This window comes from Pholcus phalangioides, unplaced genomic scaffold (assembly GCF_987345545.1).
Source record: "Pholcus phalangioides strain wild (caught in Gottingen) unplaced genomic scaffold, Ppha-v1.0 ptg000017l_1, whole genome shotgun sequence".
NCBI classification, from domain to species: domain Eukaryota; kingdom Metazoa; phylum Arthropoda; class Arachnida; order Araneae; family Pholcidae; genus Pholcus; species Pholcus phalangioides.
In genome coordinates this window covers 14,130,798-14,158,078 of record NW_028301610.1, presented here as the reverse complement: position 1 = coordinate 14,158,078, position 27,281 = coordinate 14,130,798, and the positions used below count along the sequence as shown (strand labels likewise).

The 27,281-nt window shown below is 37.5% G+C and overlaps 1 protein-coding gene across 4 annotated transcripts in view; it reads left to right on the top strand.

Annotated features, from left to right (window-relative positions):
- LOC149072421 (zinc finger homeobox protein 4-like) overlaps positions 1-27,281 on the top strand; it is a 270,194-nt gene that overhangs the window by 62,159 nt on the left and 180,754 nt on the right. For 3 of the 4 annotated variants that reach the window (XM_089246749.1, XM_089246745.1, XM_089246746.1), the window contains exon 2: positions 7,086-7,208. The gene's annotated coding sequence lies outside the window, so the exon portion shown is untranslated. Of the gene's footprint in view, positions 1-7,085; positions 7,209-23,741; positions 23,791-27,281 lie in introns of those variants that run through there. The other variant, XM_089246747.1, reaches the window with a different exon arrangement.

Genomic DNA, 27,281 nt, shown 5'->3' with positions numbered 1-27,281 from the left:
GGGCGGTGCCCGGGTGGGCCCATGCGTTTAGACGGCACTGGTTTAGACACGCATTCTGGCCATTTTGTTTTCACTCCTTTCCCCTCCCTAGTGAGCAGATGGAAGCACTACACAGAACAAGCATTACACAGAAACAAACTTCACGTCAGGTTCACTACACATACACACACTTTCCAACATGTACCAATTCGTTAGAAATTCCTCAGAGGAATAAGGACGAGGTGAATGTGTGGTTCATTAGTAGTAGTAGTCCACGTAAGTCCGTGTATGTGCCCGAGTAGCGTGGTGGTAAAATGCTCCTCTACCGCCGTGAAGGTTGCTGTCCCGGGTTCGAACCCAAGGGAGGATATAGATAAGATATTTTCCCGAACGAACTTGACGCAACCACCGACAGACAGCTCCTTCATTTCAAACCGATCTCATTAATGGCAGTAAATTGCAATGTAGCGATGTGGCCAGAGTTGATGTTTGGTGTAGTAGTAGTAAGTCAGTGTAAATGTGTGCCGTGATCAACTTGTGTGAACCGGAACTGTACCGCAGGTAACTTTAGTGATGTGTAACTATACCGTGAGTCTCAGGTGCTCTGTAACGGTGTCTCAGGTCATTCAAGTAATCTGCAAATGTGCCGCTAAGTTCATTTTTGCAAAATTAGTTTTGAGGCCGTGGGCCACTTCAGATGACTCCGAGCGCCACAGGTTGAGCATATACGTCCTATAATATAGAATGTCCACAATATTATACCTTTGCATCTTGAACGAATTTTAATGGGACAGTAGGCGTCTAACTTAAGTTTTACTGACCAACCGAACATCTTTGACCCCTAGTCCTGCGGTCCCTGCTGTTTGCAGTGGAAACCGCGGGTCGTCTAAACTCTAAAAATGTCGATGTAACCAGGGGTGTCTCAAGAGCATCCTAAGCCGCAGGGCAAAGTGATTTTTCTAAGCCCCCCCCCTCCTGGAGAGACATGCAGAAATTTCAACCAGATGTAATTTTCACGCGGCCCCTTCTGCACTCGGGGGGCCCATACGTTAAGACGGCACTGGATGCAACTTGCAGGCGGCTCTTCTATGGCGACCTAAAATTACAAAATTACGGTGCTCGTACACATCGTGTATAATTCTATTATCCGCATTGTTTTCGGTTCCAGGTAACCACATGGAAACAATGAACCCGAGGACGTATTACACACTTGTTCATTCAGTCAGTCACACACGCTCATAATACAGGATGCAGTGGTGGCGTCAAAAAATAGTGAGTGGTTGGTTGGTTTTTTTCACCGCCGAACTACTACCACAACGTTCTTTGCAGGGCGTGTTGCAATGGTAATGGGGGGAAGCCGCGACTAAAATTGGGTGCAAAAGGCAATTAGCGGAAAAGTCTGGCGAATAGATTAATTAGCTGTCACGTGACGTCTCGCTAATTTCATCTGGCCTTGGGTCCGCCGCTGCCGTCATGAATAAGACTTAACGTCAAATTCGTCGCTATGGTCGTACTTCGTGTTCGGCATTTCTTATTAGGTTTCGACTTGCCGAGCGTTTTGGTATTACCCGGGGGTCGTCTTTGGGCATGCATGCGGCGTTCATGTGTTTTAGCGAATTGCGTTGACAGTTTTCGCGCCGGATTCTGATTCACCGCCCATCTTATTGATATTCATCATCAATCGGAGTCAAGTGGTTACCGGCATGTCCGTCTAGTTAGGGTGTTTTAAGTAAAAGTGTCCTGAAATATATTGGCTCAAAATTAATAATTACAATATTCATGTTTTGATTCGTAAGTATCTTTAAATTTTTAGAGATTATATATATATATATATATATATCCGTCTTGTTTTCATAAGATTGTTGACCCGAGAGATGGTGTCCTTGACAATTTCTTTTTGCTGTTAATGCAGTCCGGAAATTCGGGCAAAATGCCATAAATGCTTTTTTTTTGCCAATTTTTATAAACTCTTTTGTAAAAATTCCTATTTTGATATTGTTTTATGTTTATCTTTGAATCTTAGCAGCTGTGTTCTGTAAAACTCGGATATTTTAGGCTTCGAGAACCTCAAACGAATTTCTCTTTAAAAAAAATTTCAATTATTGAAAGGCCCCAACTTCAGCCTCATTGAGATGCCTGAGAAATATACATCGGGCAAAACGTGGTATTGCCAAAGCATAGAAGTGAAAAAGACTTCTCTTCTCTGCTATACATAGTTCTCAGATAGCAAATAACGTACCATCAAATTCGCATCGAGATTATTAGAGCAGATTTTAATTAAAAAATAATTATAATAATTCATTTATTATAGTTCTTCAATTTCCGCAACATTGTTTTCCATGTTAGCTAATCACGGATCGAGTTGAATAAAATCGCCTCCCACCTAAGCTTGAAGGATCCTGATAATTTATTTTTGGCATATTTTACCAACTAGGCTTCGCCAATACTATATTTATTATAAACTAATCATGGAAACAGGGAGTAAATTTTCGTCATTTTTCGGACCCTTAAAATCTTGCTTTTTACTTATTCTTACTTTTTTGACATTAATTATAAATGGCTTTTTTCAGTGCCTATTCTAATAATTTTTATAGTGCTTATTTGCCTTCCTATTTTAAGCATTTTTAGTGCCTATTCCCCCATCCTATTTTTACTGCCTAAGCTTCCTGTCTCTAGCTATTGAATTTCCACGGGATTCATCTGCACTAATTACTGTTCTGTAAAATAAAACCTTATTTATTTAGTCAAAAAAAAAAATTATTCGATACAGAGCTAGAGGAAAAATGAAAATAAATCCGAGCCGAATCACTGACTAAGCGAGAGCCCATGCCGTGAAATTTGAATTTCTCGGGTTTTAATTAAAGGCTGTATGAAACGCCTTCTTATTTTTTTTTTACATGCTTGTGTACATGGTCTGGGCCTGTTGTGTATCCATAACCTTTTGCCTCCTGGAACACGCTTTATTTTGGTTGTTTTTATAATATTCGTTATTAATTTCTTTTCCTATAATGAATAATATACGTTTTTTTTTTTTTTTGTGTTTTTTTTTGAGCCACGATTCTTAGTTGGTTGAAGAGAGTGGTGGTAGTAGTAGTATTACATGGTAGTGTGGTGGTTGAGGTGGTATGAAGTCATCGTCGTGATGAGATGACCCGCGAGTTGGTGGTTGTTTGAGCAACGGCGTTGAAAGAATCGACCTCTGACCTCTGGGCGCCCCGGCGGAGGGCTTAATTGGGCGGATCACCAATCAACAACGTACGGCGAGCCTCTTGATTAATTAGCGCTCACGTGACCGACCCCTTAATGAAGCCTGGTATTTGCGTCATTTGCGGTGGCGGCCCTTTATTACAACCCATCCTTCACGGGCAATTCATTTCATTCTCTTCTCTTTTTCTTTCTTCGGTCCTTTCCATTCGACCAATCCTTATTTTTTTTTCCCCCTTCGCCTTGTCCGTCCACCCATTTTTTGTTGGTGTTGTTAATGAATTTTTTGGTTTTTTTCGTGGTACTGTACAAGGTTCGTCAATGGCGAGTAATCTAACCGACTGCTTCATTACCAAATTACTATCCCAGAAATTGATTACACGATCATTATCTTTTATATGGAGTCTTATGTTATATGTGTGATTAGTTTTTTTTTTTCAGTTTGATACCCCCTAGGCTAGTGTTTCCTCAAGCTTTCTGAATCTGGGGACCAGTAAAGTGTCCGAAACAATTCTTCGGACTACATACTTATGACACGATGGTGTCCGGTATTTTACGGGACTATCGTAATGGCCAGTTTTTTGGCGGTTCCGACTATTTTATGCACACTTGTCCCGTTTTTTTTCTTTTTCAGCGAAGTTTATTTCAATTTGTAATGTTTACTAAACTAGTGAATGCTGATAATTTCATAGCTTAAAAATCATGTTATGATAGTTATGGCAACATTCAAATTATATGTAACAAAGATTTCTAGTATAATTCTTCATTTCCTAAGCATTTGTAATTTTTCAGCAATGTTAGCAACTACTGTTGATTTTGCCGAGTTACGGCAACGTTTTTGGTGACAATCGATGATGTACAGTATTATGTCATATTTAAGATTCGAGCTTCCCATATTTCACTTAATGAAATATGGTCGCTAAGTCATGACGAATGCTTTTTTTCAAGAAATGCATCTTTATTTACTGCGATTTGCAACCGGCCTTTATTTTAGCAAATTTTGCAATATTTAGCAAATTTGTCGCAAATTGCATTTTTTGACTACAATCAGTGATATCCCGTATTTAGGGTCGAAATTTCCGGCATTTTTCTTGAGATATGGTGACGTCAAATATGAAGCTGTAATTTTTATTTGAACCCATAATGATATTGCTAATATCAATTACAACAATTGAGTAATTTCACATTATTGATTTAGAAGTAAATTAGCAAGCCTGGCTGCGGACCACCTTTGTCATCGTTGCGGACCACAGGTTGAGAAATGCTGCTGTAGGCGATTTCAGGGTTTCTAAACCCATGATCCTCGACTATGTCACAGGTGGACTGCAGGCAAATTTGATAATTTAATTCTAGCTGAATGAAAAATTATTGAACTGTTGTAATTGATATTGATAATATCTAGAGACCGGAAGTTTTTGGGCAAATAGGCTCTAAAAATGCTCAAAGTAGTACTTTTCGTACATCCATAACACTCATATTTTAGGGATTCATGAACAATATTTGTCCTTCATTTTCATCATTTATCGCCAATATTTCAAACAATAAGGGTTTTATCATTTAGAAATGGACACAAAAATAAAATTATCCATTGATTATATTTACTTCATAGTATAAATTTTTGTACTCTTTTTTAGAAAGCATGGAATTTTTTAAATTAAAATTATAATCAATCATAATATTCTCTAGAAATTAATTACTTGTGTTCTTAAATTAAGTATTTTCGTGAATTAATGTTTTCTTATTAGTTTTTCAACTAAGTCTAAGAGTCAGGAGAAAGATATTTTTCCATTATTTTCATCATTCCTCGGCAATATTTCGGACTGTAATTAAGACTTGGAAATGGATACAAAGTTGAAAATTAATTATTTTCATTACTAAAGATATATTTTTATTATTACCGTATTTTTTGCGAGCGTGAATAAGCTGTAATTACAATTATAATTAATCATAACATTCTGGAAATTAATTTCGTTCTAATAATAGATCTAATACTGCCGAAAACTAGTGATTGATTTTAATGGTTTTTTTAGCCGTAAAAACTTTCTTAGGGTCACAAAATGATCCCACCTTGGGCTTTCGGACTATTTACACGATTTTAGGATCCAAATAATGCAGAGGGATGCCATTTTATCGACGTTGCCAATATTTACAGATAGTCTAATAAGAAAGGACTGTTTTCACACGCCCACTATGTATCAACCTAAGATAAAAAAAAAATAATAGTAATAATAAAATACAAAAGGAATAATAAGACATATACGGAGGAAATTCCAATAAGCGAGATGGTTCTGGAGGAGAAAAATAAGAGAGGAAATAACCTTTTGCAGGTGTGTGTATTATGTGCATTTTCTTGCATTTTCTTACGTGTTACCCCAAGTCCACCTTCCTTTTCTTCATTATTGTATTCTAAGAAAGTCACCCTCGCTCGCCTTTAGAGTTGCTTTCTTCCACCTTAAAGAAAATAATAATAAAAAAAAAAAAGGTCCCTAGCCTAGTCCTTCTTGATTAATTCTTGCACCTGCCTTTACTGGTGTCCAGAGTTAATTATGAGCTTCAATTGAACACAATCACGTGGAGCGATTTCTGCCCAACTAAAGGAATATACTATTTCCTCTTTGCTTTTTTTTTTGCCATTTCTCTCGCCTTAGTGGTTATGTTAGTCTTAGCCCCCCCCCCCCCCACACCTTAATTTTTCTTTTGCCCTCTCTGGCATTTTTCTTTTCACCTTGTTGCCTGAAAAAAAAAAAAAAAAAAAGGTAAGAGAAAAGTAATAACACACGAGTGTAAAAAGGTAAGAAATTGCTTTCGTTAAATGCTGGTTACGGCCGTCTTGATAATACGTGCGGAATGATTCGAAAAAAAATGGGTGGCGTTATCCTTTATTTTTTGGGATTAGTTTTGAGAGATAAACTTCATTTTAATAATAAATAATTAAACTCGGCTATAACGACATCGGAGATTCCGCAAATTGTTGTCGATATAACCGAGGTTGTTCTCGAAACCTTTTCCGACAAAAAATATAATCAGATGATGCGCGTGAAATTGTTGTTTCATTGTAATTTGGGTGACCGAATTTGATGAAGTGTTGAAAATGTTGGGAATTAATACGAGACATATTGTCACAAATGCTGCCAATTGTTGGCGTAATCACTAAATATTGCTCATAAACAACCCTTGGCGAGAAATAAAGTTAAGTAGCAAATCTGCAGTGCTTTAAAATGTATTTTACAGGGAAAAAACCTGAACATATAAAACAAGGGACATAGATGAATGTGTTTTGTCATTTTCATTTTTTGCACAATTTATGAATTAGGAAAATTTCCCCCAACGATTATAGTAAAGATATTTATAATTGAAGTAAGCTTTGATGAAAAATTTGGAGAAACGGGACATTTTGGTAAAGAAAAAAGTCGAGAAGGGCAAAATCTTACGTAAAAATACGGTAATGTCCCGTATACGGCTCATGTCAATGAGGAGCATGTCGGAGTGGCCAAACTTCTAATAAACTCTTTTTATCAACATTTGGCATCAATAGAACAGAAAGACATTTTGTAAATGGCATTAAACTCTAATTGTAGAAAACTTTGTGTGCAAATATCATAAAATTGGAATCGAAAGCGACCAAAACTGTGTCGTTATATCCTATATTGTTGTGTTTTCATCAACGAAACAAAAAAAAGTCATTAATTAAAATTTAACAAATAAGGCTCAATGACATTGTTCTCTACAGGAATCAGTTGCGACTACATATAATTGACATTATGGGTGAGGTTTCGTTATAACGGAGTTTGACTATGGTTTGGATATCTAATTGTAGAGCAAATGATGGTTCTGTTCAATTTTCTTATTTTAAATTTATGTACTTTTTTTTTATAGATGGATATTTTTGTGTTTATTTGTAGGTGGCTATGCAATGTTGCCTGCTTCCTTATGGTGCTATTCCGATTCTGAGCGTCCAGTAAGATTCAAGCTTGTTAATTCATGGCTCCGAAATACAGGAGGAGAACAAAGCTCTGACGTGGCCGGTGAGTTTGGTTTTTGTTTGCGGTATGGTCAAGCCCGTGGTTGAAACTACAGTTTGAAATGATTCGAGGAAACCTGTGATTCTGTGTTGATTCCTACCACTCGAAAAAGATCAAGCAATACAGTCGATGACTCGTTAATAGGTAGAAATGAAAAATTTCCAGGTTATAAACTACATATTGCCACTTTCAGGGCCGTTTCAACGTATGGTCACTGACCGGGGGCCTCGTGATAATAATCTTCGACAGTGATCATGCAAATTGGTGTAAAGCATGATCATCAAAATTGGTAGGAGGCAGAGGGACCCTTACCAGACACGGGGCCCACTGCGAAACAACAGTGGGGCCAGAGGCTTCTGAATAATTTCGCCGCATCAGAAAATTCATTCGGCACATTATTACAAAATATACAGGAAGCCTGAAGAATATTTATACCGAAAAGTATAGACACGATTAAATGTACACATTAACAAAAAAAAATTAATGAAAATTTCGAGGTGAAGAAAATTTTGAATTGATGAAAGAAATGATTCCAAAACAAGTTGAAATTAGGACCTGATGAAAGAAATATTCAGGGAACTATAATGAAAATGCAGTTGGCGTAGATCATTCCAGCACTCACATGAAAATTCAGAGAAAATGAGAGAATAATTCCAGAATTGATGAAAATTCAGAAAAAATGAAAGAATAATTCCAGAATTGTTGAAAATTCAAAATTCCAAAAATGATGAAAGTTCATTATTCCATAATTCTGCGAATCCTAACTTTTCATAAAATGTACCGATTTTTCCCTTATTTACTTCTCAATTCTTGATTTAAAAATTGAAGAATTGAGACTCAATGACTTTAATCTCATGACTTTAAATCAATGACTTTAATCTCATGACTTTAAATCAATGACTTTAATCTCATGACTTTAATCTCATGACTTTAAATAAATGACTTTAAATAAATGACTTTAATCTCATGACTTTAAATAAATGACTTTAAATAAATGACTTTAATCTCATGACTTTAAATAAATGACTTTAAATAAATGACTTTAATCTCATGACTTTAATCTCATGACTTTAATCTCATGACTTTAATCTCATGACTTTAATCTCATGACTTTAAATCAATGACTTTAATCTCATGACTTTAATCTCATGACTTTAATCTCATGACTTTAATCTCATGACTTTAAATCAATGACTTTAATCTCATGACTTTAAATCAATGACTTTAATCTCATGACTTTAAATCAATGACTTTAATCTCATGACTTTAAATCAATGACTTTAATCTCATGACTTTAATCTCATGACTTTAATCTCATGACTTTAATCTCATGACTTTAAATCAATGACTTTGACAATATTTTCAGCTGTAATATGTAAATTAATTTGACTTAGACAATATTTTTGGCCATAAGTATAAAACTTATTTTCCTTTGACAATTTCTTTTTTGGCTGTAATTGTCAACCTTGCATGCCTTTGACTTACTTTCTACGCATTCGTGAACGATTTTTGTAATTCTGGTTTCACTTTGCCACAACACACATCGCGACATTTTAAGAAAATCGGCAAATTTTCAAACATTTTCATTTTCATATCCTCGTATCTTTCCGAGTTTTTAAGACACAGACCTGAAACTCAAAACTGGTTGTAGCACATACACTATTCTTGGAAACAACACTTGCTTCACTCAGATCAAATGTTTAGTCTCCGAGATGTGATCGTTTATGGCAGGCACCCGTAACCATCCCTAAACCACCCAGAGTGATCGATGCTCATGTCCGATTCACGTGCTGGCGAGAACTTTTCAACAATTTCAATTAAACAACTTGTACACATTGCATTCAAGGATTGAAATCATCCTAATTTTACGCATTCGTATGTCAAACTTGCTGTAGGGGTGCTCTTCTTTTGATGATGAGTATAGGCAGTGATCGCGACTAGAAAAAAAGTTGAAGACCTCTGGTTTATGGACACGTATGGAATCCAGAAAAAAACGAAAGTTCAATTTGCGCATGCGCAGTTCGTGACGTTCTGCTGCCACGAATGTCGGAGTGGTACTCCGTCAGACCAGACACGACCCGGACTCTGTCCCTCCCGGGATATTATGAAAAGTGTTTCGTGCTGTGACCAGGTCGGAGTGGTACTGGCACAAATTCTCATTATTTCCCTTTAAAACGAGACCAAGATGGCGTCGCCATGCCAGTTTTTAGCCGAGTTATCGAAATTCGAAATTACTTCGACGGAAACTTTCGCTCATTTGGCCGCGATTGCCTCCCCAAACCGGTCATCGTTTGGCGTCTTTAAAAAAAAAAAAAAAACCGCCCCCACGTGCGATAATCAACGTTGTATCCAAGCTCCATTCGCAACGTCTACTCGAGGCACGTCCCGCTAAAAAGACGTCGGTGACACGGTATCCTCATCATCCCAGGCGGCATTACCCGCCGCTCTCCAACCCCAGCCCGAACTGACGATGACGACTTGCGGTGGTGCGTCTTCTAGTCAAGCGCAGAAACACGAGAAAGTCGTCTCTATCTCCTCAAGGTACTATAAATTTTATCTGGGAACAAAATCAGAATTTTTTTTTTTCAGTGGTGGGTGAAAAAGTAGAAATTGTCGGGCAAAAAATAAAATAAAATAAAACCCAACAACAAGAAGTTGGTGTACGCTCGCTCGCTCACTTCTTGCGCTCAACCCTCCTTAACCGATATGGAACAAGAAGCGTTTGATTACGCTTTTAAAAACACACTGAGTCGTCGCGGGGCGTTTCGCTTTCCCTTTTACTCGAAAAGACCGATTAATCATTTTTAACTAGAGCCACTCAGAATAATCCTCAAGAAAAGAAGAAGAGAAAAAGAAAGATCGAGGAAAAAGAAGATCGAGAAGCCTAAAAAAAGAAACAAGTGCCTATTACTGTTGATGATGCCAAGAAGTCGCCTTTTCTAAGAAACAACAAGAAAAAAAATATATATATAAAGCCTTAATAAATGTTTGAAACTATGTGAGCTTAACTCACCGAGAGTCCTTTAAGTAGGCATTAAAACCTAGTTGTTTTCGTGTCATTTATTTCGTTTTCCTAAGGATTTGTTTCCTAATCTAAAACTTCATTGTCATATTCCTACGGAGATTTAAACTGTGTTATATATATATTGGAAAATATATCCACGAGATCGGTATTTATGGTCATTTATTGCGCAACGACTTGAGTGAAAGAAAAATTCTAAAGAAACAAAGTGGAACCTCGTTTATACGACTTTTGAGGGCCCGCGTCAAAACGTTGTCGTCGTGTAAATGCGGTGGACGACGACGTCAGACGCCCCTCTGCCGTCGGACTTAATGTCGGCTGGTGCCGCATGTTTTCTCTTCCAGTAATCTCCGGTAGAAATGATAAATTGATCAAACTTAAAATTGGGCGATTATGTAAAAATCGAATTATCAAATTTACCGTAACATATTCTGTACAAAAAAAAACATTTTAAACCCCTTGAAACTTTCGCCACGCCACGTCTTCAAGTGACCTAATAGTGATCTTGGCCAATGAACGTAACTGCATGTTAAAATCCTATGTATAGGATGGAATAACGCAGGCTCGTCGCCCACTGGAAGCGACAGCATGCGGCAAAGCTACGCGAGCGACGCAAGCCGGCATTGAGTACGACGACAAAGGGCGCCTGACGTCCTCCACTGAAAGCGACCTTTCACGCCACTGAAACATCGACTCCACTCCGTGCAGACGAGTGCGTTGGTTAAATAATCTTGAGAAAATATTGAAAAACTAAAATTTGAGAAAATTTATCAAGTCCATACTCATAATGTGACATCTGGCGCAAACTGAGAGAACGCGTTCTTGTTGTAAGTAAATGAATAATTATATTCAATTTATTGCTTCTTACCATCACAACCCATGAACGGCAATCATCAAATTTTGAGCTTTCATTCTCACTTGAGCAAAAAGGCGGGGGGGGGGGGACCACCGAAGCAGAAAAAAACCCGGAGCGATTTCGTGGAAAAAGTATATAACCATACTGTGCATGCGCAGATAAGACAAGATGCGTATATTCCCAACCCATGCTGAGTCATCGCGATTCCTCGCTCGTCTGATGATCTCGCTCTGCTCAAGATCGTTTGCAGAGGATGTCATTCTCTTACATTCTCGGCAATGGGATCAGTCTTCTGAATACGGACAACTGCGCGAGACTGGTTTATCGCTCCAAGTCGCTGCAACTGGGTGAACGGCCTAAGCCATATAATTGAGATTCCTTTGAAAAAAAAAGTGCCCCCCCCCAACAGACATACAAAGTATTCATTGAATTGAAATGCGTTTGATTGCATCTTGCGTTTTCACTGTCTACAGCGTTTCCGCTCAACCCATGACCCGCGTATCGATTGTGCCCTCTGAGTCATCCCCTGTTGCCTGCGATCTGAAGCCTAATTTTGTAAAAATAAACTAGGCTACACATTTTTACAGATCGCGTAAGTGACCTGCTGCGCAGTTCCAGATCAGTGTCCTGCGGCACATTTTCAGATCACTTAGGTGACTCTCTTCATATCAGATTACTTGAGTGACCTACGGCAATTCGAGATCTCTTAAGTGACACGCGGCCTATTTACAGGTCACTGCGGTACAGTTCCAGACAACTAAAGCGACCCGTGGCACATTTAAAGATCATTTAATGACCGGCGGCATGTTTACAAATCAACACGGTGCAGTTCCAGATCACTTAAGTGACTTGCGACACATTTCCATATCACTTAAATGACACGCGGCACATTCCCAGATCAATCAAGCGGCCCGCGGTACATTTACGAACCACGATCCTAAGATGACCTGCGAGAAGCTGTTCCAAATCACTTATTGAAGTGGCCCGCGGCACATTTCAAGTCAGTGAAGTGACCTGCACTCTCCAAAAGAGGTTGAACACCCTTGGTCTGCAGAAATTGCGCTCATTTGATGGGAAAATGAAGTTTTTTTTCGAAAGAAGTGAAAGCGTCGAATAATTGAGGTTTTGTGCCTAATATATAAATGAATTATTTTAACATTAATATATGTATAGGAAAACCAACTGCGGCCGGAGCTAAGCGTCGTATAAATGAGAAAGCTGTACAACTGAGCGACTCACAAACGAGGCTCCACTGCATATAGAATGTTTTTCCGGTGTCTCGGCGCGTGTGAGAGGATGTTCTTGTCGTGATGTCATTGCCTAAAGAGAGAGGGCTATTATTATCATTATTATATATCTTGTTTTCTCATGTATTTCAATGATGTTTAAGGTTTTTCTTGGGAATTTTTGTTGTTTTTGGTTGTTCGACAAATCGGGTTTGATGACAGATTATATTGTGTGGCATGCTGGGTAGAGAAGAAAATTGTCGTAAATGACGTGACTTGTTCTCCGTGCGTTTTCGGAGGTATAGATTAATTTGGTCATAAAAATGATGGTTTTGGGAGATAGGAAAATCACGTAGGCACAAAACCGTGCATTGACCGATGTTGCTTTCCTGTGTGTTTTAGTTAGTGTAGTAGTGGGGAGTATTTATATTTTTTTCTTCGTATCATTGTTGCCTACACTGTATATATATATTGCAAGGGTGCTCAACATTTAGGAGAGTGCGGACTTCAGAGCAATCTGTAAATGTGTCGGAGGTCACTTAAGAGCAATCTGTAAATGTGTCGCAGGTCACTTAAGAGCAATCTGTAAATGTGTCGCAGGTCACTTAAGAGCAATCTGTAAATGTGTCGCAGGTCACTTATGTGATCTGGGAATGTTCTGCGGGGTCACTTGAAGGATCTGAGAATTTTCTGCGGTCCACTTCGGTGATCTGGAAACTGTGTTGCGGGTAACGTACGAGTGATGTGAAACTGCACCTCGATCCGCTTAAGTGCCCTGGAACTGTGACTTGAATTATCCGTAAATATGCCGCGGGTAATTTAAGTGATCTGCTAATGTGCCGTGGGTCACTCAAGTGATCTGTAAATATACTGGGATCACTTAAGCTATCTGAAAATGGGTCGCGGGTTACTTGAGTGGTCTTGAATCGGGCCGCTGGTCACTTGAGTGATTTGGGTATGTGTTGCGACTCGCTTAAGTCATGTGTAAATGTGCCGTGGGCCACTTGAGTGAACCGGAACTGTGCCGCGGGTGACTTGGCTGATGTGGAACTGCACTGAGGTCAGCTAGGCATTATTTGCCGTGGATGCCACTCATCACAAAAGTGATCAGTAAATGAGCCTCTAGTCACTTGAGTGAGGTGGAACTGTACCACGGGCCATTTAAGTGCTTGGAACTGTGTTACAGGCTACGCAAGTGATCTGTAAATGTGTCACTTGGTTCATTTTTACAAAATTAGGTTTGAGGTAGCGGGCCACTTCAGATGATTCCGAGGACCACATTTGGCCCGCGAGCCGTAGGTTGAGCGTACATGGTATGTACAGGGTTATTATAATTAATTAAAGTACTGATTTCAAAACTCTGTAAAATAAGAACCACTGGTCTGAATGTCTTGAAAATTTGCGCGAATACTCCTGGAGCAATGAAATTTTGTTTATCGAAGTAAAAAACACAAAATTCACTGATAGGTGGCGTTTTACTCGTGAAACACGTAAAATTCTTTCTTGTAAAATTCTTTCTTGTAAACACGTAAAATTTTCAATGCGTTGTCCACCCTGTCCTGCTGCGGTTTGAAAGTGTGAAACTGCATGTTCCACAACAGATTAGAGGTGCTTCAAGAATGTTGTGCATAATGGTTAGATTGCAAACTTGGCTGATTTGAAAGTCCACATTACGCATCACATCCACAACATTACCACCTGCACGCTTTGACGTGTTGTGAAACATGCAGTTTTATGCCCGTGGCCCTCTTTGGAATATATTTTCAACTCCCCTCCAACATGAGACTCTCTGGGCCACGTAAGGATGGGCAATGCAAAGGGCCACCTTAAAGCATGGGCACAGGCCGTGTCCGAGTGTGCCCAAGCATCGTGATAATGAGATTCAATACCATGATTTTCGAGAGTAAGTAAGGAAATAGCTAGGAGGCTACTCTGAAGATCACTTTGCCCAAGGGCTCCTGAGGGTATTTAGACGGTCCAACCCACGCTTTAAGATGACCCTGGTTCTAATAGGCAGTTCTGCTGGATTCCGAAACTAATTCTTAATCAAAATTCTTGTTCTCATCTCAATATTTTATCCATACCTTTCCACGGCTCCCTTTCCATTTTCAAGCGTGTTCCCGCTAGGGTATCCCACGACCACAAGAGCTCCAGATCGAGAAAAAACACTGATCTTGATCTCTCTATACTACCAAATTCCATAATTGATAACATCAACCGAAATTGTTTTTTTCCCCCCCAATCAAGCATAGCTATTATCAGTTCTCATATATTCGCAAGTTGTTAGATTATTATAACATATTATTTTTTGCTTCTCCGTTGATTGTTATTGTAAGGATGTTCGCAGATGTTTCATATTCATCTGCATCCCTCCTGACGCATTCTTAACGAAGAAGGCAGATGTCTTGACATGGCATGAGACAATGTGCGAGACGATGACATATTCTATTAAACTTTTTCTATTCCCGTCATTCACATTTCTATTTCTCGCAGCTGTAGTCAGTCTGACTCGCTCTCCACTCTGAATACGCTCGGAGTTTTTCCCAGCGACGCCTGATTAACAGTTTTATATCTCATAACTCTTCCCACGTGAGAGAAATAAGTAAATAAATAAATAATCGCCAAATATAAAACAGAATAAAAAGAAAATACCACACACACAACACACTCACTATAAAAAGAAACTAAAACCCCGGAGATGGGAATTTTTTGTGTGTGTTTTTATTCGTGTATTTCCATCGTAACACAGTTGCGACCCATTGTTCCAGAGGGCAAAAACGCGTCACACCATTGAAATTGACAGCTAGTTGGCAACGCAACAGGTAAAGACATCTCTCATCCGGGCATTATTCCGAGAATACTTCTAAAGAGCGTAAAAAAAAAACCGACGTTCATTTGTCAGGCTTAAGTGTTGTAGGGGTGAAAAGCATCCCATAATAATTGCTCATGTCGGGAGCTGTAACCCATGCATACTGAGCCCGGGAACCAAATGTGGTCCTCGGAGTCGTCTGATGCGGCCCGTGAGCCCAAACCTAATTTTGTGAAAATTAATTAGATCATTGTTCACATGCAAGTATTGTTCGGTTTAGCCTATTTTTTTTTTTTTTTTACAGATCGCTCAAGTAGTCAGTCCGTGGCACATTTACGGATAACTTGATAATGATCCGCGGTGCATTTGCAGATGACTGAAGTGACTCGTGACACATTTTAAGCCGGGTTTTCCCAGGAGCAGGTTCTTCTGCCCCGCGTCAAAAGAATAGGGCCATTTTGCGTCGGCTGGAACGTGTGACTTAATCACGCTACGCGCTTGTGTTTTCCTAGCGTGTCGCATCATCTGTCAGAAGCAGTCGGCCAATCACGCCCAACGTAAAGCACTGGCGTGAGGCGTGTTGTGCTCAGTAAGAAAACAGTCGTACCGCTTTTCCAATTAGTGAGTGGATGGCGTGTCGCGCTGGGCGATTCACGTTGCACGAGGCACAGAAAACCTGCTCCTATGAAAAAACCCGGCTTTAAGTTCACTTTAGCGACCCGCTGCGCAGTTCCAGTTCACTCAGGCAGTCCGTGTCACATTTACAGATCACTTACGTGGCCCACGGCACAGTTCCAGACTACTTGAGTGGCCCACGGCACAGTTCCAGACTACTTGAGTGGCCCACGACACGTTTCGAAACCAGTGGAGTGGTCCGCAACACGTTTCCAAATCGATGAAGTGGCCCCGCCCTCTCCAAAAGGTTGAGCACCTTTGCTTTAAATGTGACTCAACTGGGAACAATACATTAAAAGCAGCACTAATATTAAATTACTTTCAAGTTTACGATATCTTGAAATTATACTTTTTTCGAGATTCGTGAAAAAATTATTGTAAAGTTACGTTTTTAGAGCTTTCACTGGCTTAGCAGAAATCACTTTTTTTTCGTAAAGTAATTCTTCTTGTGATTTTTAGCAGATGCTCAGAGGGAATAGGAAAGTGTATTACATTGAGATATCAGCTTTGCGAAATTGCTGGGCATTTTTCATTGTTTAAATAAAAGGCTTTTAAGAAAGCGAGTTATCTCGTCAATGCCAGATTAATATTTGTTGAGTTTCGATAATATTGGGTTTAACTTCCCGGGCCACGTCAGATACCGCCAAGAGCCACTTTTGTCCCGCGGACCGCATTTTGAGCTTGTATGATGCATAGGATATTTTCATTGAAACTGAAATGTAATGAATAACCTTTAACCGGCATAGCAGAAATCAATAAACATCCTGTAAAATGCCATATTTTGTAATGACATTTTTCATACGAAGTAGTTTTTTCCGATTGCGAGTAAGAAAGTGTTTCCTTGAGATATTAGCTTTACAAAATTTGTAATCTTGTCATTGTTTAAATAAAATGCTTTTAAGACGGCGAAATATCTCGTTAGTGCCAGTGAGAGGGTTGATTAATATTTGTTAAGGTTCGATATTATTAGGTTTGGCTTCCTGGTCCACGTCAGATACTGCCGAGGGTCACGTTCGGCCCACGGATTGAGCATGTATGATGCATAGGATATCCATTGGAACCGAAATGTTATGTCTAACCAGAAATCACTAAAAATCCTGTAAAATGGCATATCTTTTTCATGGCATTTTTAATATGAAGTATAGGCTTTTTTCCCGATTTTCAGTAGGTGGAAAAGGGGAACAGGGAAATTTTTTCCATCGAGAAATCAGTTTTACAAAATTTCTAGGCCTGTTATGGCAAAAATAAAATGCTTCCTACTTGGCGAGATATCTCGTCAGTGTCTGTGAGGCGGTTAAGTTATAAAGTTCCTAATCGTCACAAGCTCTTATGATGAACCTTCAAGTCGTCAGATACCCTATTAAGGGCAGGAAGTGGTATAAATAAAATATTATTATTTTTTAAAATTACATTTAGATGTAATATATACGTCCTAAATTGATTCGGTCTAAATGTATTTATTTATTTATTTTTTTTACCATTATACCGTTGGGAGAGGAAAGAATGTTTTTCTCTAAAACCATGTCGGTATCTTCAACCGTGACATTCAACAGTGTTTTACCAGAAAAAGTCGGTTTCCCAAGGGAACATTCCTTGAAAATTGAAGTAGCCGTTATAATGGTCAAGTCCTAAAAAGTTTTTAATCAGTCTTGTCCCGTTTTTTTTTTCCTGTAAAAAAAAACTTTTGTTTTATTGTTAAAAATTCCTCGAAGTATTTCAATTTGTATTCCGATGGCATCTAGAAATTGGATTTCTTTGTGACAATTTTTATTTTTAGAGTTTTTGCCTTTTTTACCGAAAAACTGTTTTCTTATCTCTCGTTCTTTTTAAACTTTTCGAGAGTTTTCACCACGTGGCGCTGCTTTCCGGGAGTGAAAAACGGCTCGAAATATATCCCGATATTTTATTTTATTTTTCATTATTTTTTTTACCCCCGTGTGTTTTTGCACATGCGCAATTTCATATTCACAAAATTGTGGGGGGGAAAGTTATCATTGATCGATGGGAGAAAATGGAAAAAAAAAAATTCTGGAGCTCTATCCTGGAAGGTTCTGCCACCTGGTGATGGAGAAAAGCGAAACAAAAACTTCGTCGAGATGGAATATTCCGGAACCTCTGGAAGAGGGCACATTCCGTAACTTAATAGAGGTGAAATAACGAATAGAAAAAAATTTCTGTCTATGGAAACTCGGTTTCAAACAGTTTTGATGGAATTTTAATTTGAAAAATTTCAAATGGTGATTTTTTTTCAAATTTTTGAGAAATCGATAACCATATGGAATGATAAATATCATTTTAAAATACAGTAAAATTTCTAACAGGATCTCAAAAAAGACCGTATGGACAGTGGTCACTTAATACAGGTGGAAATAATGTGTAGGAAAATTTTCATTTTCCGGACTAAAAGAAAATTGACCCTTCAGAGAGGTCTGGCTGTAGATCTTGTGACACTGGTTTCAGATCTTTTTCGCAAACTGCATTCAAATATACCGAATCCTTCAATTTTATGAATTTTTGAAATTTTTATGAATTTATGGGACATCCTGTATTTTTGAAATATTTTAGAACCTCCTAGAGAACAATTCTCCGAAAGAGACTTACGGGGAGGCAGTCCTTTAATAGAGGTGGAAATAATTGTGTAAAAAAAAATGAAACTATTTTGTAGGAAAAATATCCGGTCCAGAAAAAATTTGACCCTTTAGAGAGGTTTGACTGTAAATCCTGATAGTATTGGTTTCAACCTCAAGTATTTAAATTGTACTTTCCCGTAATTTTAGTGTAAAAAAACTATCTGAAATTTGTTTCTAAAAATAAATCCACTGGAAATGGATTTATTATTATTGAAATATTTTAAATTTCCATCTATTCTTCAGAAAATGGGCCCTTCACCGGGACGTCTTAAGAGCGTCATGGGCCTCCGGGCCAGTTGATTTTTATGAGGCCCTCGAAAATTCTCGAAAACTTCCAATTAGTTCACATTTTTGTGAGGCCCTCTTCTGTTGAGGCCCCCGGGCCGTGCCCGGGTGGGCCCATGCGTTAAGATGACACTGGCCCTTCATAGAGATGGCCTGGGAGTAGAGGAAAACTCCAGACCAGAAAAAATTGACCGTATTGGGAAATTACCCTTCAGGACTCCCTCCAGATGGATAATCGTGATAAAGTTAGCTTGAGATCCGGTTAGAAATTTTATGGAAATTTCCTGTTATATTTCAAATAAAAAAATTCAAATCTTAAATTTTAGCCTTTTAAAATAGTCAAGGTACATATATTAGCGAAATATAATGCTTACAACTTTTACAACGCTTACAAATTTTTAAATATTTAGTTTAAAACTCATTTGACGTCCATTTAGATACACGAACACGAGAAAAACGTCATGTTTCTAAAGGTAAGAGATATATAATAAACCCCTTAATTAATTTCTGAAAATTTACAAAAAAAAATTAATGTTGGGCCGGTATTACACTATAAAAGTTTGATAAAATCTCTTTTATAAAACTTGAAAAACCTAACCAATAAGGTTATTGGTTACATTCTAGAAAATGTAACCGTTGACCTTATTGGCTGCATTTTTCAAGTTTTATAATAGGACTTTTATCAAACTTTTATAGTGTAATACCAGCCTTAGAGATATTTAAAATGTTGTATTGACATATATATGCAATTGAAATAATATGTCTAAAAACTTTGAAATAAATCAATGGTTATATAAATAATAGTTTTAGTGCTCTTTCTATTGGAGAATAGTTTTTGATGCTTTTGATCATGTTTAAAGGAATGATATGAGCCTCCTTAACTAATGTTTGAAAATTTGCAAAAAAACTAAATGTTTATAGCTGTGTAAAATATTGCATTGGCAGAGCATAACATAAGCAATCGAAAAATTTGAAATAAATCAATGGTAAAATAATATTTTTAATGCTATACTAGAGAACAGTTTTTGAGGCTTTTTGACCATGCTAAAATGCATGGCGCCCCTTAATTAATGTTTGAAAATTTGTAAAAAAAAAATGAATATTCACGTGATATGTGTGAAATATTATACGTGACACATATTAGCTTATACACACAATTGAAAACAAACGTGAAAAAAATTTAAAATAAATATTATTAATTAAATAAGTATTTTTAGAGCTATATTTCTACTAGACCATAGTTTTCCCACCATAACTAAAAGGCCAAAAAATAAATATCAGAGATATGTAAAATATTGTACTGCAGCATAACACAGCATATATACAATCGAAAATGGGTGCGAAAAATTTGAAATAAATCAATGGTTAAATGATATTTTTACTGATATTTCTACCGGAGCGTAGCATTTGAGGCTTTCCGACCACGTTAAAAGGTATGAGATACCCGTTAATCGTGGAAAATACTTGTCCGGTTAAGGCTACTGTTCCCAATGGCGAACGGATTTCTTGCTTTGGAGAGGGGGGGGGGGAAAGGAAAATATATAGGAGAAGCAAGAAAACTATCTAAAAAGAAGCAAAAAAACTATCTAAAAAGGAAGAAATACTCTTTCTTGACTGGATCAAGGTCGGCAAATCTCCGGGGGGGTCGAAAAAGATAGACACAAAAGGGTTCAGTCGATAATCTTGCTGCTCTTGAACAGTAGTGGTCAGTGGTCGCTTGTATGTGTGTGTGTGGTTTTTTTTTTTTACTGTTGGTCAAGACGGGAAAAAGAGGAAAAATACACGGGCTTTTTTTTTCTTTCTTACTATTACTACGTACTGGTAGTATCAGTGGTTTTTGTCTGGAAGTGAAGGATTTTTGTTGGGAAACAGAACCACGTGGTTTTTTTTGTTTCACGACGACGAACGTGATGGTATAGCGATTTGTTGTCGGTGTAAGAGAATAAAACCGTGTCTGTGTTGTTGTATAGGATATAAGCGGTGATTCTTACGTGGTGTGTGAATATGTTGAATAGTGTGATCGTCTCTCGAGGTGGACGCAGAGCCGCCCTTAGGAGGTGTGCGACAGGTGCGGTCGTGCCGGGCCACGCGTTTTGAGGGGCCCCCCTCGCACTTAAGGTAACAATACAGTCGAATCCCGTTTTAACGAATACCGTTATAGCGAAAATCTCGTGTTAACGAAAAATTTTCTAATACACCACATAAGTTTATACAGGCACAATGAAAAAAACATGGAATTCCTTTAGAACGAAAATTTCATCAATTCTGGAAATCAGCGTTTTCATTTAGGAAGATATAATTCTGGAATTTTATATTTTCATCCAGATATATTTCTAGAATTCTGCATTTTTATCTAGAAATAATTCTGGAATTCTGAATTTTCATCTAGACAGAAATAATTCCGGAATAATTTCTTTCTTAAATTCGGAATTTCCACGAATTCCGGAATTTCGAATTTTCATAAATTCTGGAATTCTTCTCAATTTTCATTAGTTGAAATTATTTCTTTCATCAGGTCCTAATTTTAATTGATTTAGAATTTTCTTCCGTTCGAAAAATTTTCATCAACTTTTTCCGTTAATTTACATTTATTTTGTGTCTGTGTTTTTCTATATGGATATTTTTCAGCATTCGGGTATATTTTGAAAACATGTATGCATTTTTGAATGTCGATTCCCTTCTCCCACAGATTATATAAAATTGGGGCTAAGGGCCCCGAAATTATCAAGTCACCTCTGGCCCCCGCGTCTGGTTAAGACACCTCTGAGTGGACAGGCTTATTTTGCTATTCATTAGCCCACTACAATTCTGACAATTTTATGTTCATTGCTATGAAAAGCATCAACCCCCCACGGTCAAAATTGCAGTTAACATTTGAAGAATTGATTTTTCATACGTTTTTTTATAATACAACGTTATGCTCCCAGAAAGAAATAAAACTTCACTCCAAATTTTGATAAAAACGAGACTAAATTGATGAACAAATTTGAATATCCGGAATTATAGTTAGAGATAATTCTTATTTTTAAAAAATCCTTAACCCTCGAGGGTTCACCCCCCATGAAAATATATTTAAAGTTGGTGTTGTTAGCATATTTTCAACACATCGACACAGCAATTTAATTAGAGTGGATTTTTTAATTATCTGCAATGGTTACTTAAGTGTAAAATATATAGTTTGCATTGATTTTAATGTTATCTATAAACAGATAAAATCATGCTTATCAAAGTTGGATAGTTTTCGAATTGAATTTTATGTTTAATTCCTTCAATTTTGTATGATTTTATAAATTTCTGAACACGTAAAATTTCAGCAGCTCTCGAAAAATGACACCAACAAGGAATCAACTCTTTCTAGATAAAAAAAAATTAGTTTACTTTACGTAGCTGTATTTCCTACAAAATAACATTTTAAGGCCGGGGTCGCACTGTAAAAGTTTGACAAAAGATCTTTTACAAAACTTGAATTTAAAAAAAAACCCAATAATCCTATTGTTTAGCTCGAATGTAACCGATAAGTCTATCGGTTGTTTTTCTTTTCAAGTTTTATAAAAGAACTTTTTTAACACTTTTATTGTGTAATCCCGACCTAACGAAATTTTTACCATGTATTTACCCTGAAAATACAAATATTTGAGAGACTATAGAGGGTCAAATAGGGGTCCGACTGTGTGATAGGAATTATTTTATGGCCGACATTACACCATAAAAGTTCTTTTATAAAACTTTGAAAATGCAACCAATAAGCTTATCGGTTGCATTCGAGCGGATGTAACCAATAGAATTTTCAAATTTTATAAAATATCTTTTATCAAACTTTTTTGTGTAATCCCGTCCTAATACAAAATGAATAAAGTACAGCATTTCATTTGACCCCATCCCCCCCCCAAAAAAAAAATCGCACACTAAACGGGTGCCGCCACCAACAACACCCAGAGAAGAAAAAAAAATAGGTACCCACCACCTTTTGCAATTTTTTATATAATGCCCCTCTCATCCGATTCCACCATATATCCACCAGCCCCACCAATTCCCATGCTTTCTCTACGAATCTGCATGTGCTCGCTCGCGTTCGCTCTCTCTCTCTTTCTCGCACACGCACACGCGCGCACACAACTCTCGATCATGCTCATGCTCATGCGCATTATGAGCTCCCCCCCCCCCACACACACACACCATGTATTTATTTAAATGAAAAAAAAAAAAGGAACGGGGTGGTTTTTCGCTCTCGCAAGACAATAGATGGCGGCTCTAGTCAAGAAGATCCATAAAAGGTGTCAGGTTGTCATAACCATTCGGGCATAGGGAACGAACGAGATATATATTTTTTTTTCTCCTCTAGATGCTGCTACTACTACTCCTGCCAGCGAGCACTGCGAGCAGTGCAGTGCGAGTAGTCACACTGCGAGCAGTTGCCGGCATTCTGCGCGTCGACGGGTCAGGGCCGTCGGTTACCAACCGGTAACCCCCCGAACGCGGCAGCAAAGTTGTATATTTACCGTGAAAAGAAAAACCAAAACCACGCCGCGGGATAACCGAAAAGGAAAAAGAAATGCCATCAGATCATCGGACATTTACCGACATTACCAATAGTATTTATTCCTGCTAATTATCAACTATTTAATTAACATCGTCGTAAGATAAGAGTATTTATGAAGGACTTGTTTTCCATTTCTTTCCCCGCTCAAAAACAAAACGTCGTGCTCTCGAAAAACTTTGTGATTCTTTTTCCCCCGGTTTTTTGATGATACGTGTTGATGCAAATTAGAACTGGATTATTTATAGCTATATATAAATATTATATAGTATTTTAGACAGGGGGCTTTGTATACTAAATTATTAACTGGAGAATGACTTTTTTTCCGGTTTTTTTTTTTTTTTTTTTTGGAAATGTGGTGTTAGTTAGATGGTTCATCTCGTCGTAGTTATTTATTGTTCCGAGGATTGTTGTTCCTATTTCGCCGAATTTTCGAAGGTTTTCTGGAAGAAAACTTTCTAAAAAAAAAAAAAATTATATTATACAAGAAAATATTATAAAGGATTGTGTGTTTCGTCGAGATGACTCCCATTGCCGTCCGAAAGGTAAGAAATTAATCTTATTTCTCTCATTAACGCGGTGTTTTTATTGTGCTCTTGTCGTGATGGGACTTTGGAATCAATTTTTTCTCATTTTTGTTATTTTGAATCAAATTAGTTATTTTTAAACGGCGTTGAGAGTGTTTAGAGAGAGAGAGAGAGAGAGAGAGAGCGTGAAACTGTTTTGTTTGTTTTATGAACGGCTAATACGGCTTGGGATCGTTTGTTGTTTGTTCAGGATGGATATTAATTGACACGATGTTGATTATTTTAATTGTTTTACCGGGGAGAATAATCCTTTGATGTGTTTTCCGAGTTTTGTTCGGTCACTGGTGAATTTTTCGAATTTACGGGTTGTTACTTTTCAGTTTTTCTTCTTAAAACACTAAAGACTCCAAAACTCTCTTGGTATTTTTTTTTTACGGGAGTAAGGTAAGTAATTATTATAAAGTATTTCGGAAATAGTCAGCCGGTAAAGTACATGGATATAAATAATATACTGAGGTATGTGATTATTTGTAGTCAGTGGATATTGGAAAATAATAAGAAATTTATTCGGAAGATTGGTAAGTCGTACCGGTGGATTTTTCATGGTCAACGTGGGTTGAATTTCGATATTAAATGGATTTTTAGTATTAGAGTCTGGTTCTTTGTTTATTCGCGAACATTTCCTAATAGATGAACAAATCAACAATACAGTTCTGATTGGATTGGGTGTAAAATAAATACGAGCTTATATCGGATTGCTTTGAAATTTGCACTTTCGTGCGCCGATATGGGAACTATTTTCTACGAGAATTCAATAGAATTCTGATGGAAATTATTGCCGCGGAATATTAAAATTATTACCTAAAAATATTACTTTTGTATTAGGTCTTGATAAAGTGTCCAAAAAAAAAAACGCTGAACATGACAAATTACGCTCGCGTTAAAATCCCGGATACTTGAGTGCGAGAACCGAATACGTATTCTGACTGGTCAATGCCAAAAAAAAAAATTATTTAACAAACATCGTTTTTCGCAGTGAATTTTTTTTTTTTTTTTTTGTGAAATTGAAAAAATGTCCAATTAATTAAAATTAATTTATTAAAATGTGAGATTAATTTTTTTTTTAAACTTTTCGTGAGAATTTCACCGATTACAAATGCACTGATTTTATAACAACAGTGAAAAATAGAAAAACATATTTTACGGTTTTGTTTTATTTCGGTTATTGTGAGAGGAGAGTGTTCAGTGAAATATATTTCTCGCGGTGTTTTCGGGAAAGTTTTTGAAATCCCGGACCCAGCGCCACACAAGCGCGCGGGCCCGGAATCGTTTCTGTTTTTAAACGGAAGATGGAGCTGCGTATCCGGCTATTTATCTATCCGGGACTGTGTGAATCTCGTGTTGTTTAATTCATTACCTTGTGTTAAATGATTAATTTTTTTAAATAACGAGAATAATTCATGAAAATGGTAGAACGAAAGAAAAAGTAGTATACAAATAAAAATGAATAAATATCACTTTTTTTTAAGTTCATGAAAATATTACTCCGATTGCCCAATTACATGAGGTAAAATGAAAAAAAAAAGTGCGCTTTTTTGAGGAAGAGTGACCAAAATTAGAAAAGAATAACCAGGACAGGACTTTAAAAAGCGGCCGTAGAAATGAGCCCGATGGTGCGAAGTCGTACACGTCGGGCCTGGCCGAACTCTCCACCTATCCATGCCGCGGTCAGTCTTCGGACCGGCCGTTCTCTGACCAGGTGCGCGTTGTGGGTCATCCCTTACCGGGCAATGGTCTTTATTATTATCGTTGCATGAAAACCACTCTGATCATGTCCGAAATGAAACCAAAAACTGATCAGACATCTTGAATCTTCGATAGCTCTGTAGATCAATTAGATTATGGTTTTTGTCACACCATTAGTCTGATTAGAGCCCGGCGTATATTTTGAAGGCCTCACCGGAACATGTACCGTATTTTTGGACGTAAACGTTTTACGTTTTCTGGTATAAAATTTAACTCGAAATTAATTACAGTTTTCGCGTGATCTATAAATATTTATTTGAGAATTTTGTATCCATATTTAGCCGATGGTTATTTATTCAATTGATATCTGAACATTAAACTACACGGTACGGTTCGTAGTCAATTTCTTGCAGACTGCTGAAACAAAAATTAACGTAGCTGCCACATCAGTATAAATATTGCAAGCCTTCAAAATAATATTTTTGAAAATGTAAGAGCTGAGGTGGATATAGGCCAAGAAATACTGTATATTAGTGTTATGGATGAGATACATTGGCCGTTTGTTTACTGATACCTACATCTTTATTATTGGGTTCTCAATCTTTTGTGTGTTCCCTAGACCTCTTGAAATATTTCCAAGGACTGACAAGGGGTCAATGGAGTTCTTGATCTATAGCATTATTGGCAATTATGTGTGTGTGTGTGTGTGAGAGAGAGAGAGAGGAAATTCTCTGATTATATCTTCACTTGAGTTTACAATTTAAAACCGTAATCGGAATCGTGAAAAATAAATTATTTGCCGGCATATAAGACGTTTTTCTACCCGAAAATAAGTCTAAAGTATCAGATGTGTCATATGATGGGAAATTTTTTTTTTGCGGCCCTCTATGATATCTGTGCATTGCCCCATATAGAGGAAACTGCAGGGCTGTATACTACAGGCCTTACGAAACCTACAAACATATTTTTTAATTTTTTCACCAAAAAAAATCACTATTTTTTTTTACTTGGAAATGTAGGAGCTGAAATTCTTGGTGGGAGTCTCCGTCATAGGCCAGGCCTAAGCGAGACCCTATATGTTTATAGGTTTTTACACAATGCCGTCTAAACGCATTGTGTAAAAGCACGCGAGGCTCGAGTGCTGGCTAATGGAAATGAGGTGTAGTTAACATTTTCGAAAGAAGCACGTAAATTAGTAGGAAGAGGAATTTCCTGCCAGGTGGGGCTTCAGAAAAACCATTTTGCCGGGGCCGTGATACTTTTGAGGTGGGCCAGGGTGCACATGAGACACAAGAATATTTTTTTTTTTTTACAAGATATCTATTTTATAAATGATTAAATTTCAAGCTTGGATTTGTTTAACGGTTAAATTCAGAATTTTAAATTCCTAGTCGATATAACTTCATCCCCTTTTACAGCGACTAATACTTCGCGGCCCAATGCCACTGCACCTTATGCAATGGTCTGATTTTATGTAATTTATTGCGTGTACAAAATGAGTGCAAAATCGATGGGTCTTACAACGCTATTGCGTCTAATATACCTCGATTTATTTTATAAAGCATTTCAATTCAAACGAATAGAGTTTAAAAGGACACCTCTATAAAGAGGCTACAATTTTTTTTGTCATCCTACACCTCTATTATAGCAGCGTTTCTCACGGCCGCGGACCGGTACCTGGCCGTGACAAAAGTTTTTAACCTTTTGTGTTCCACGGACCACTGTGCCGATAACATAAATGCCACGGGCTCCTTTACGAAATG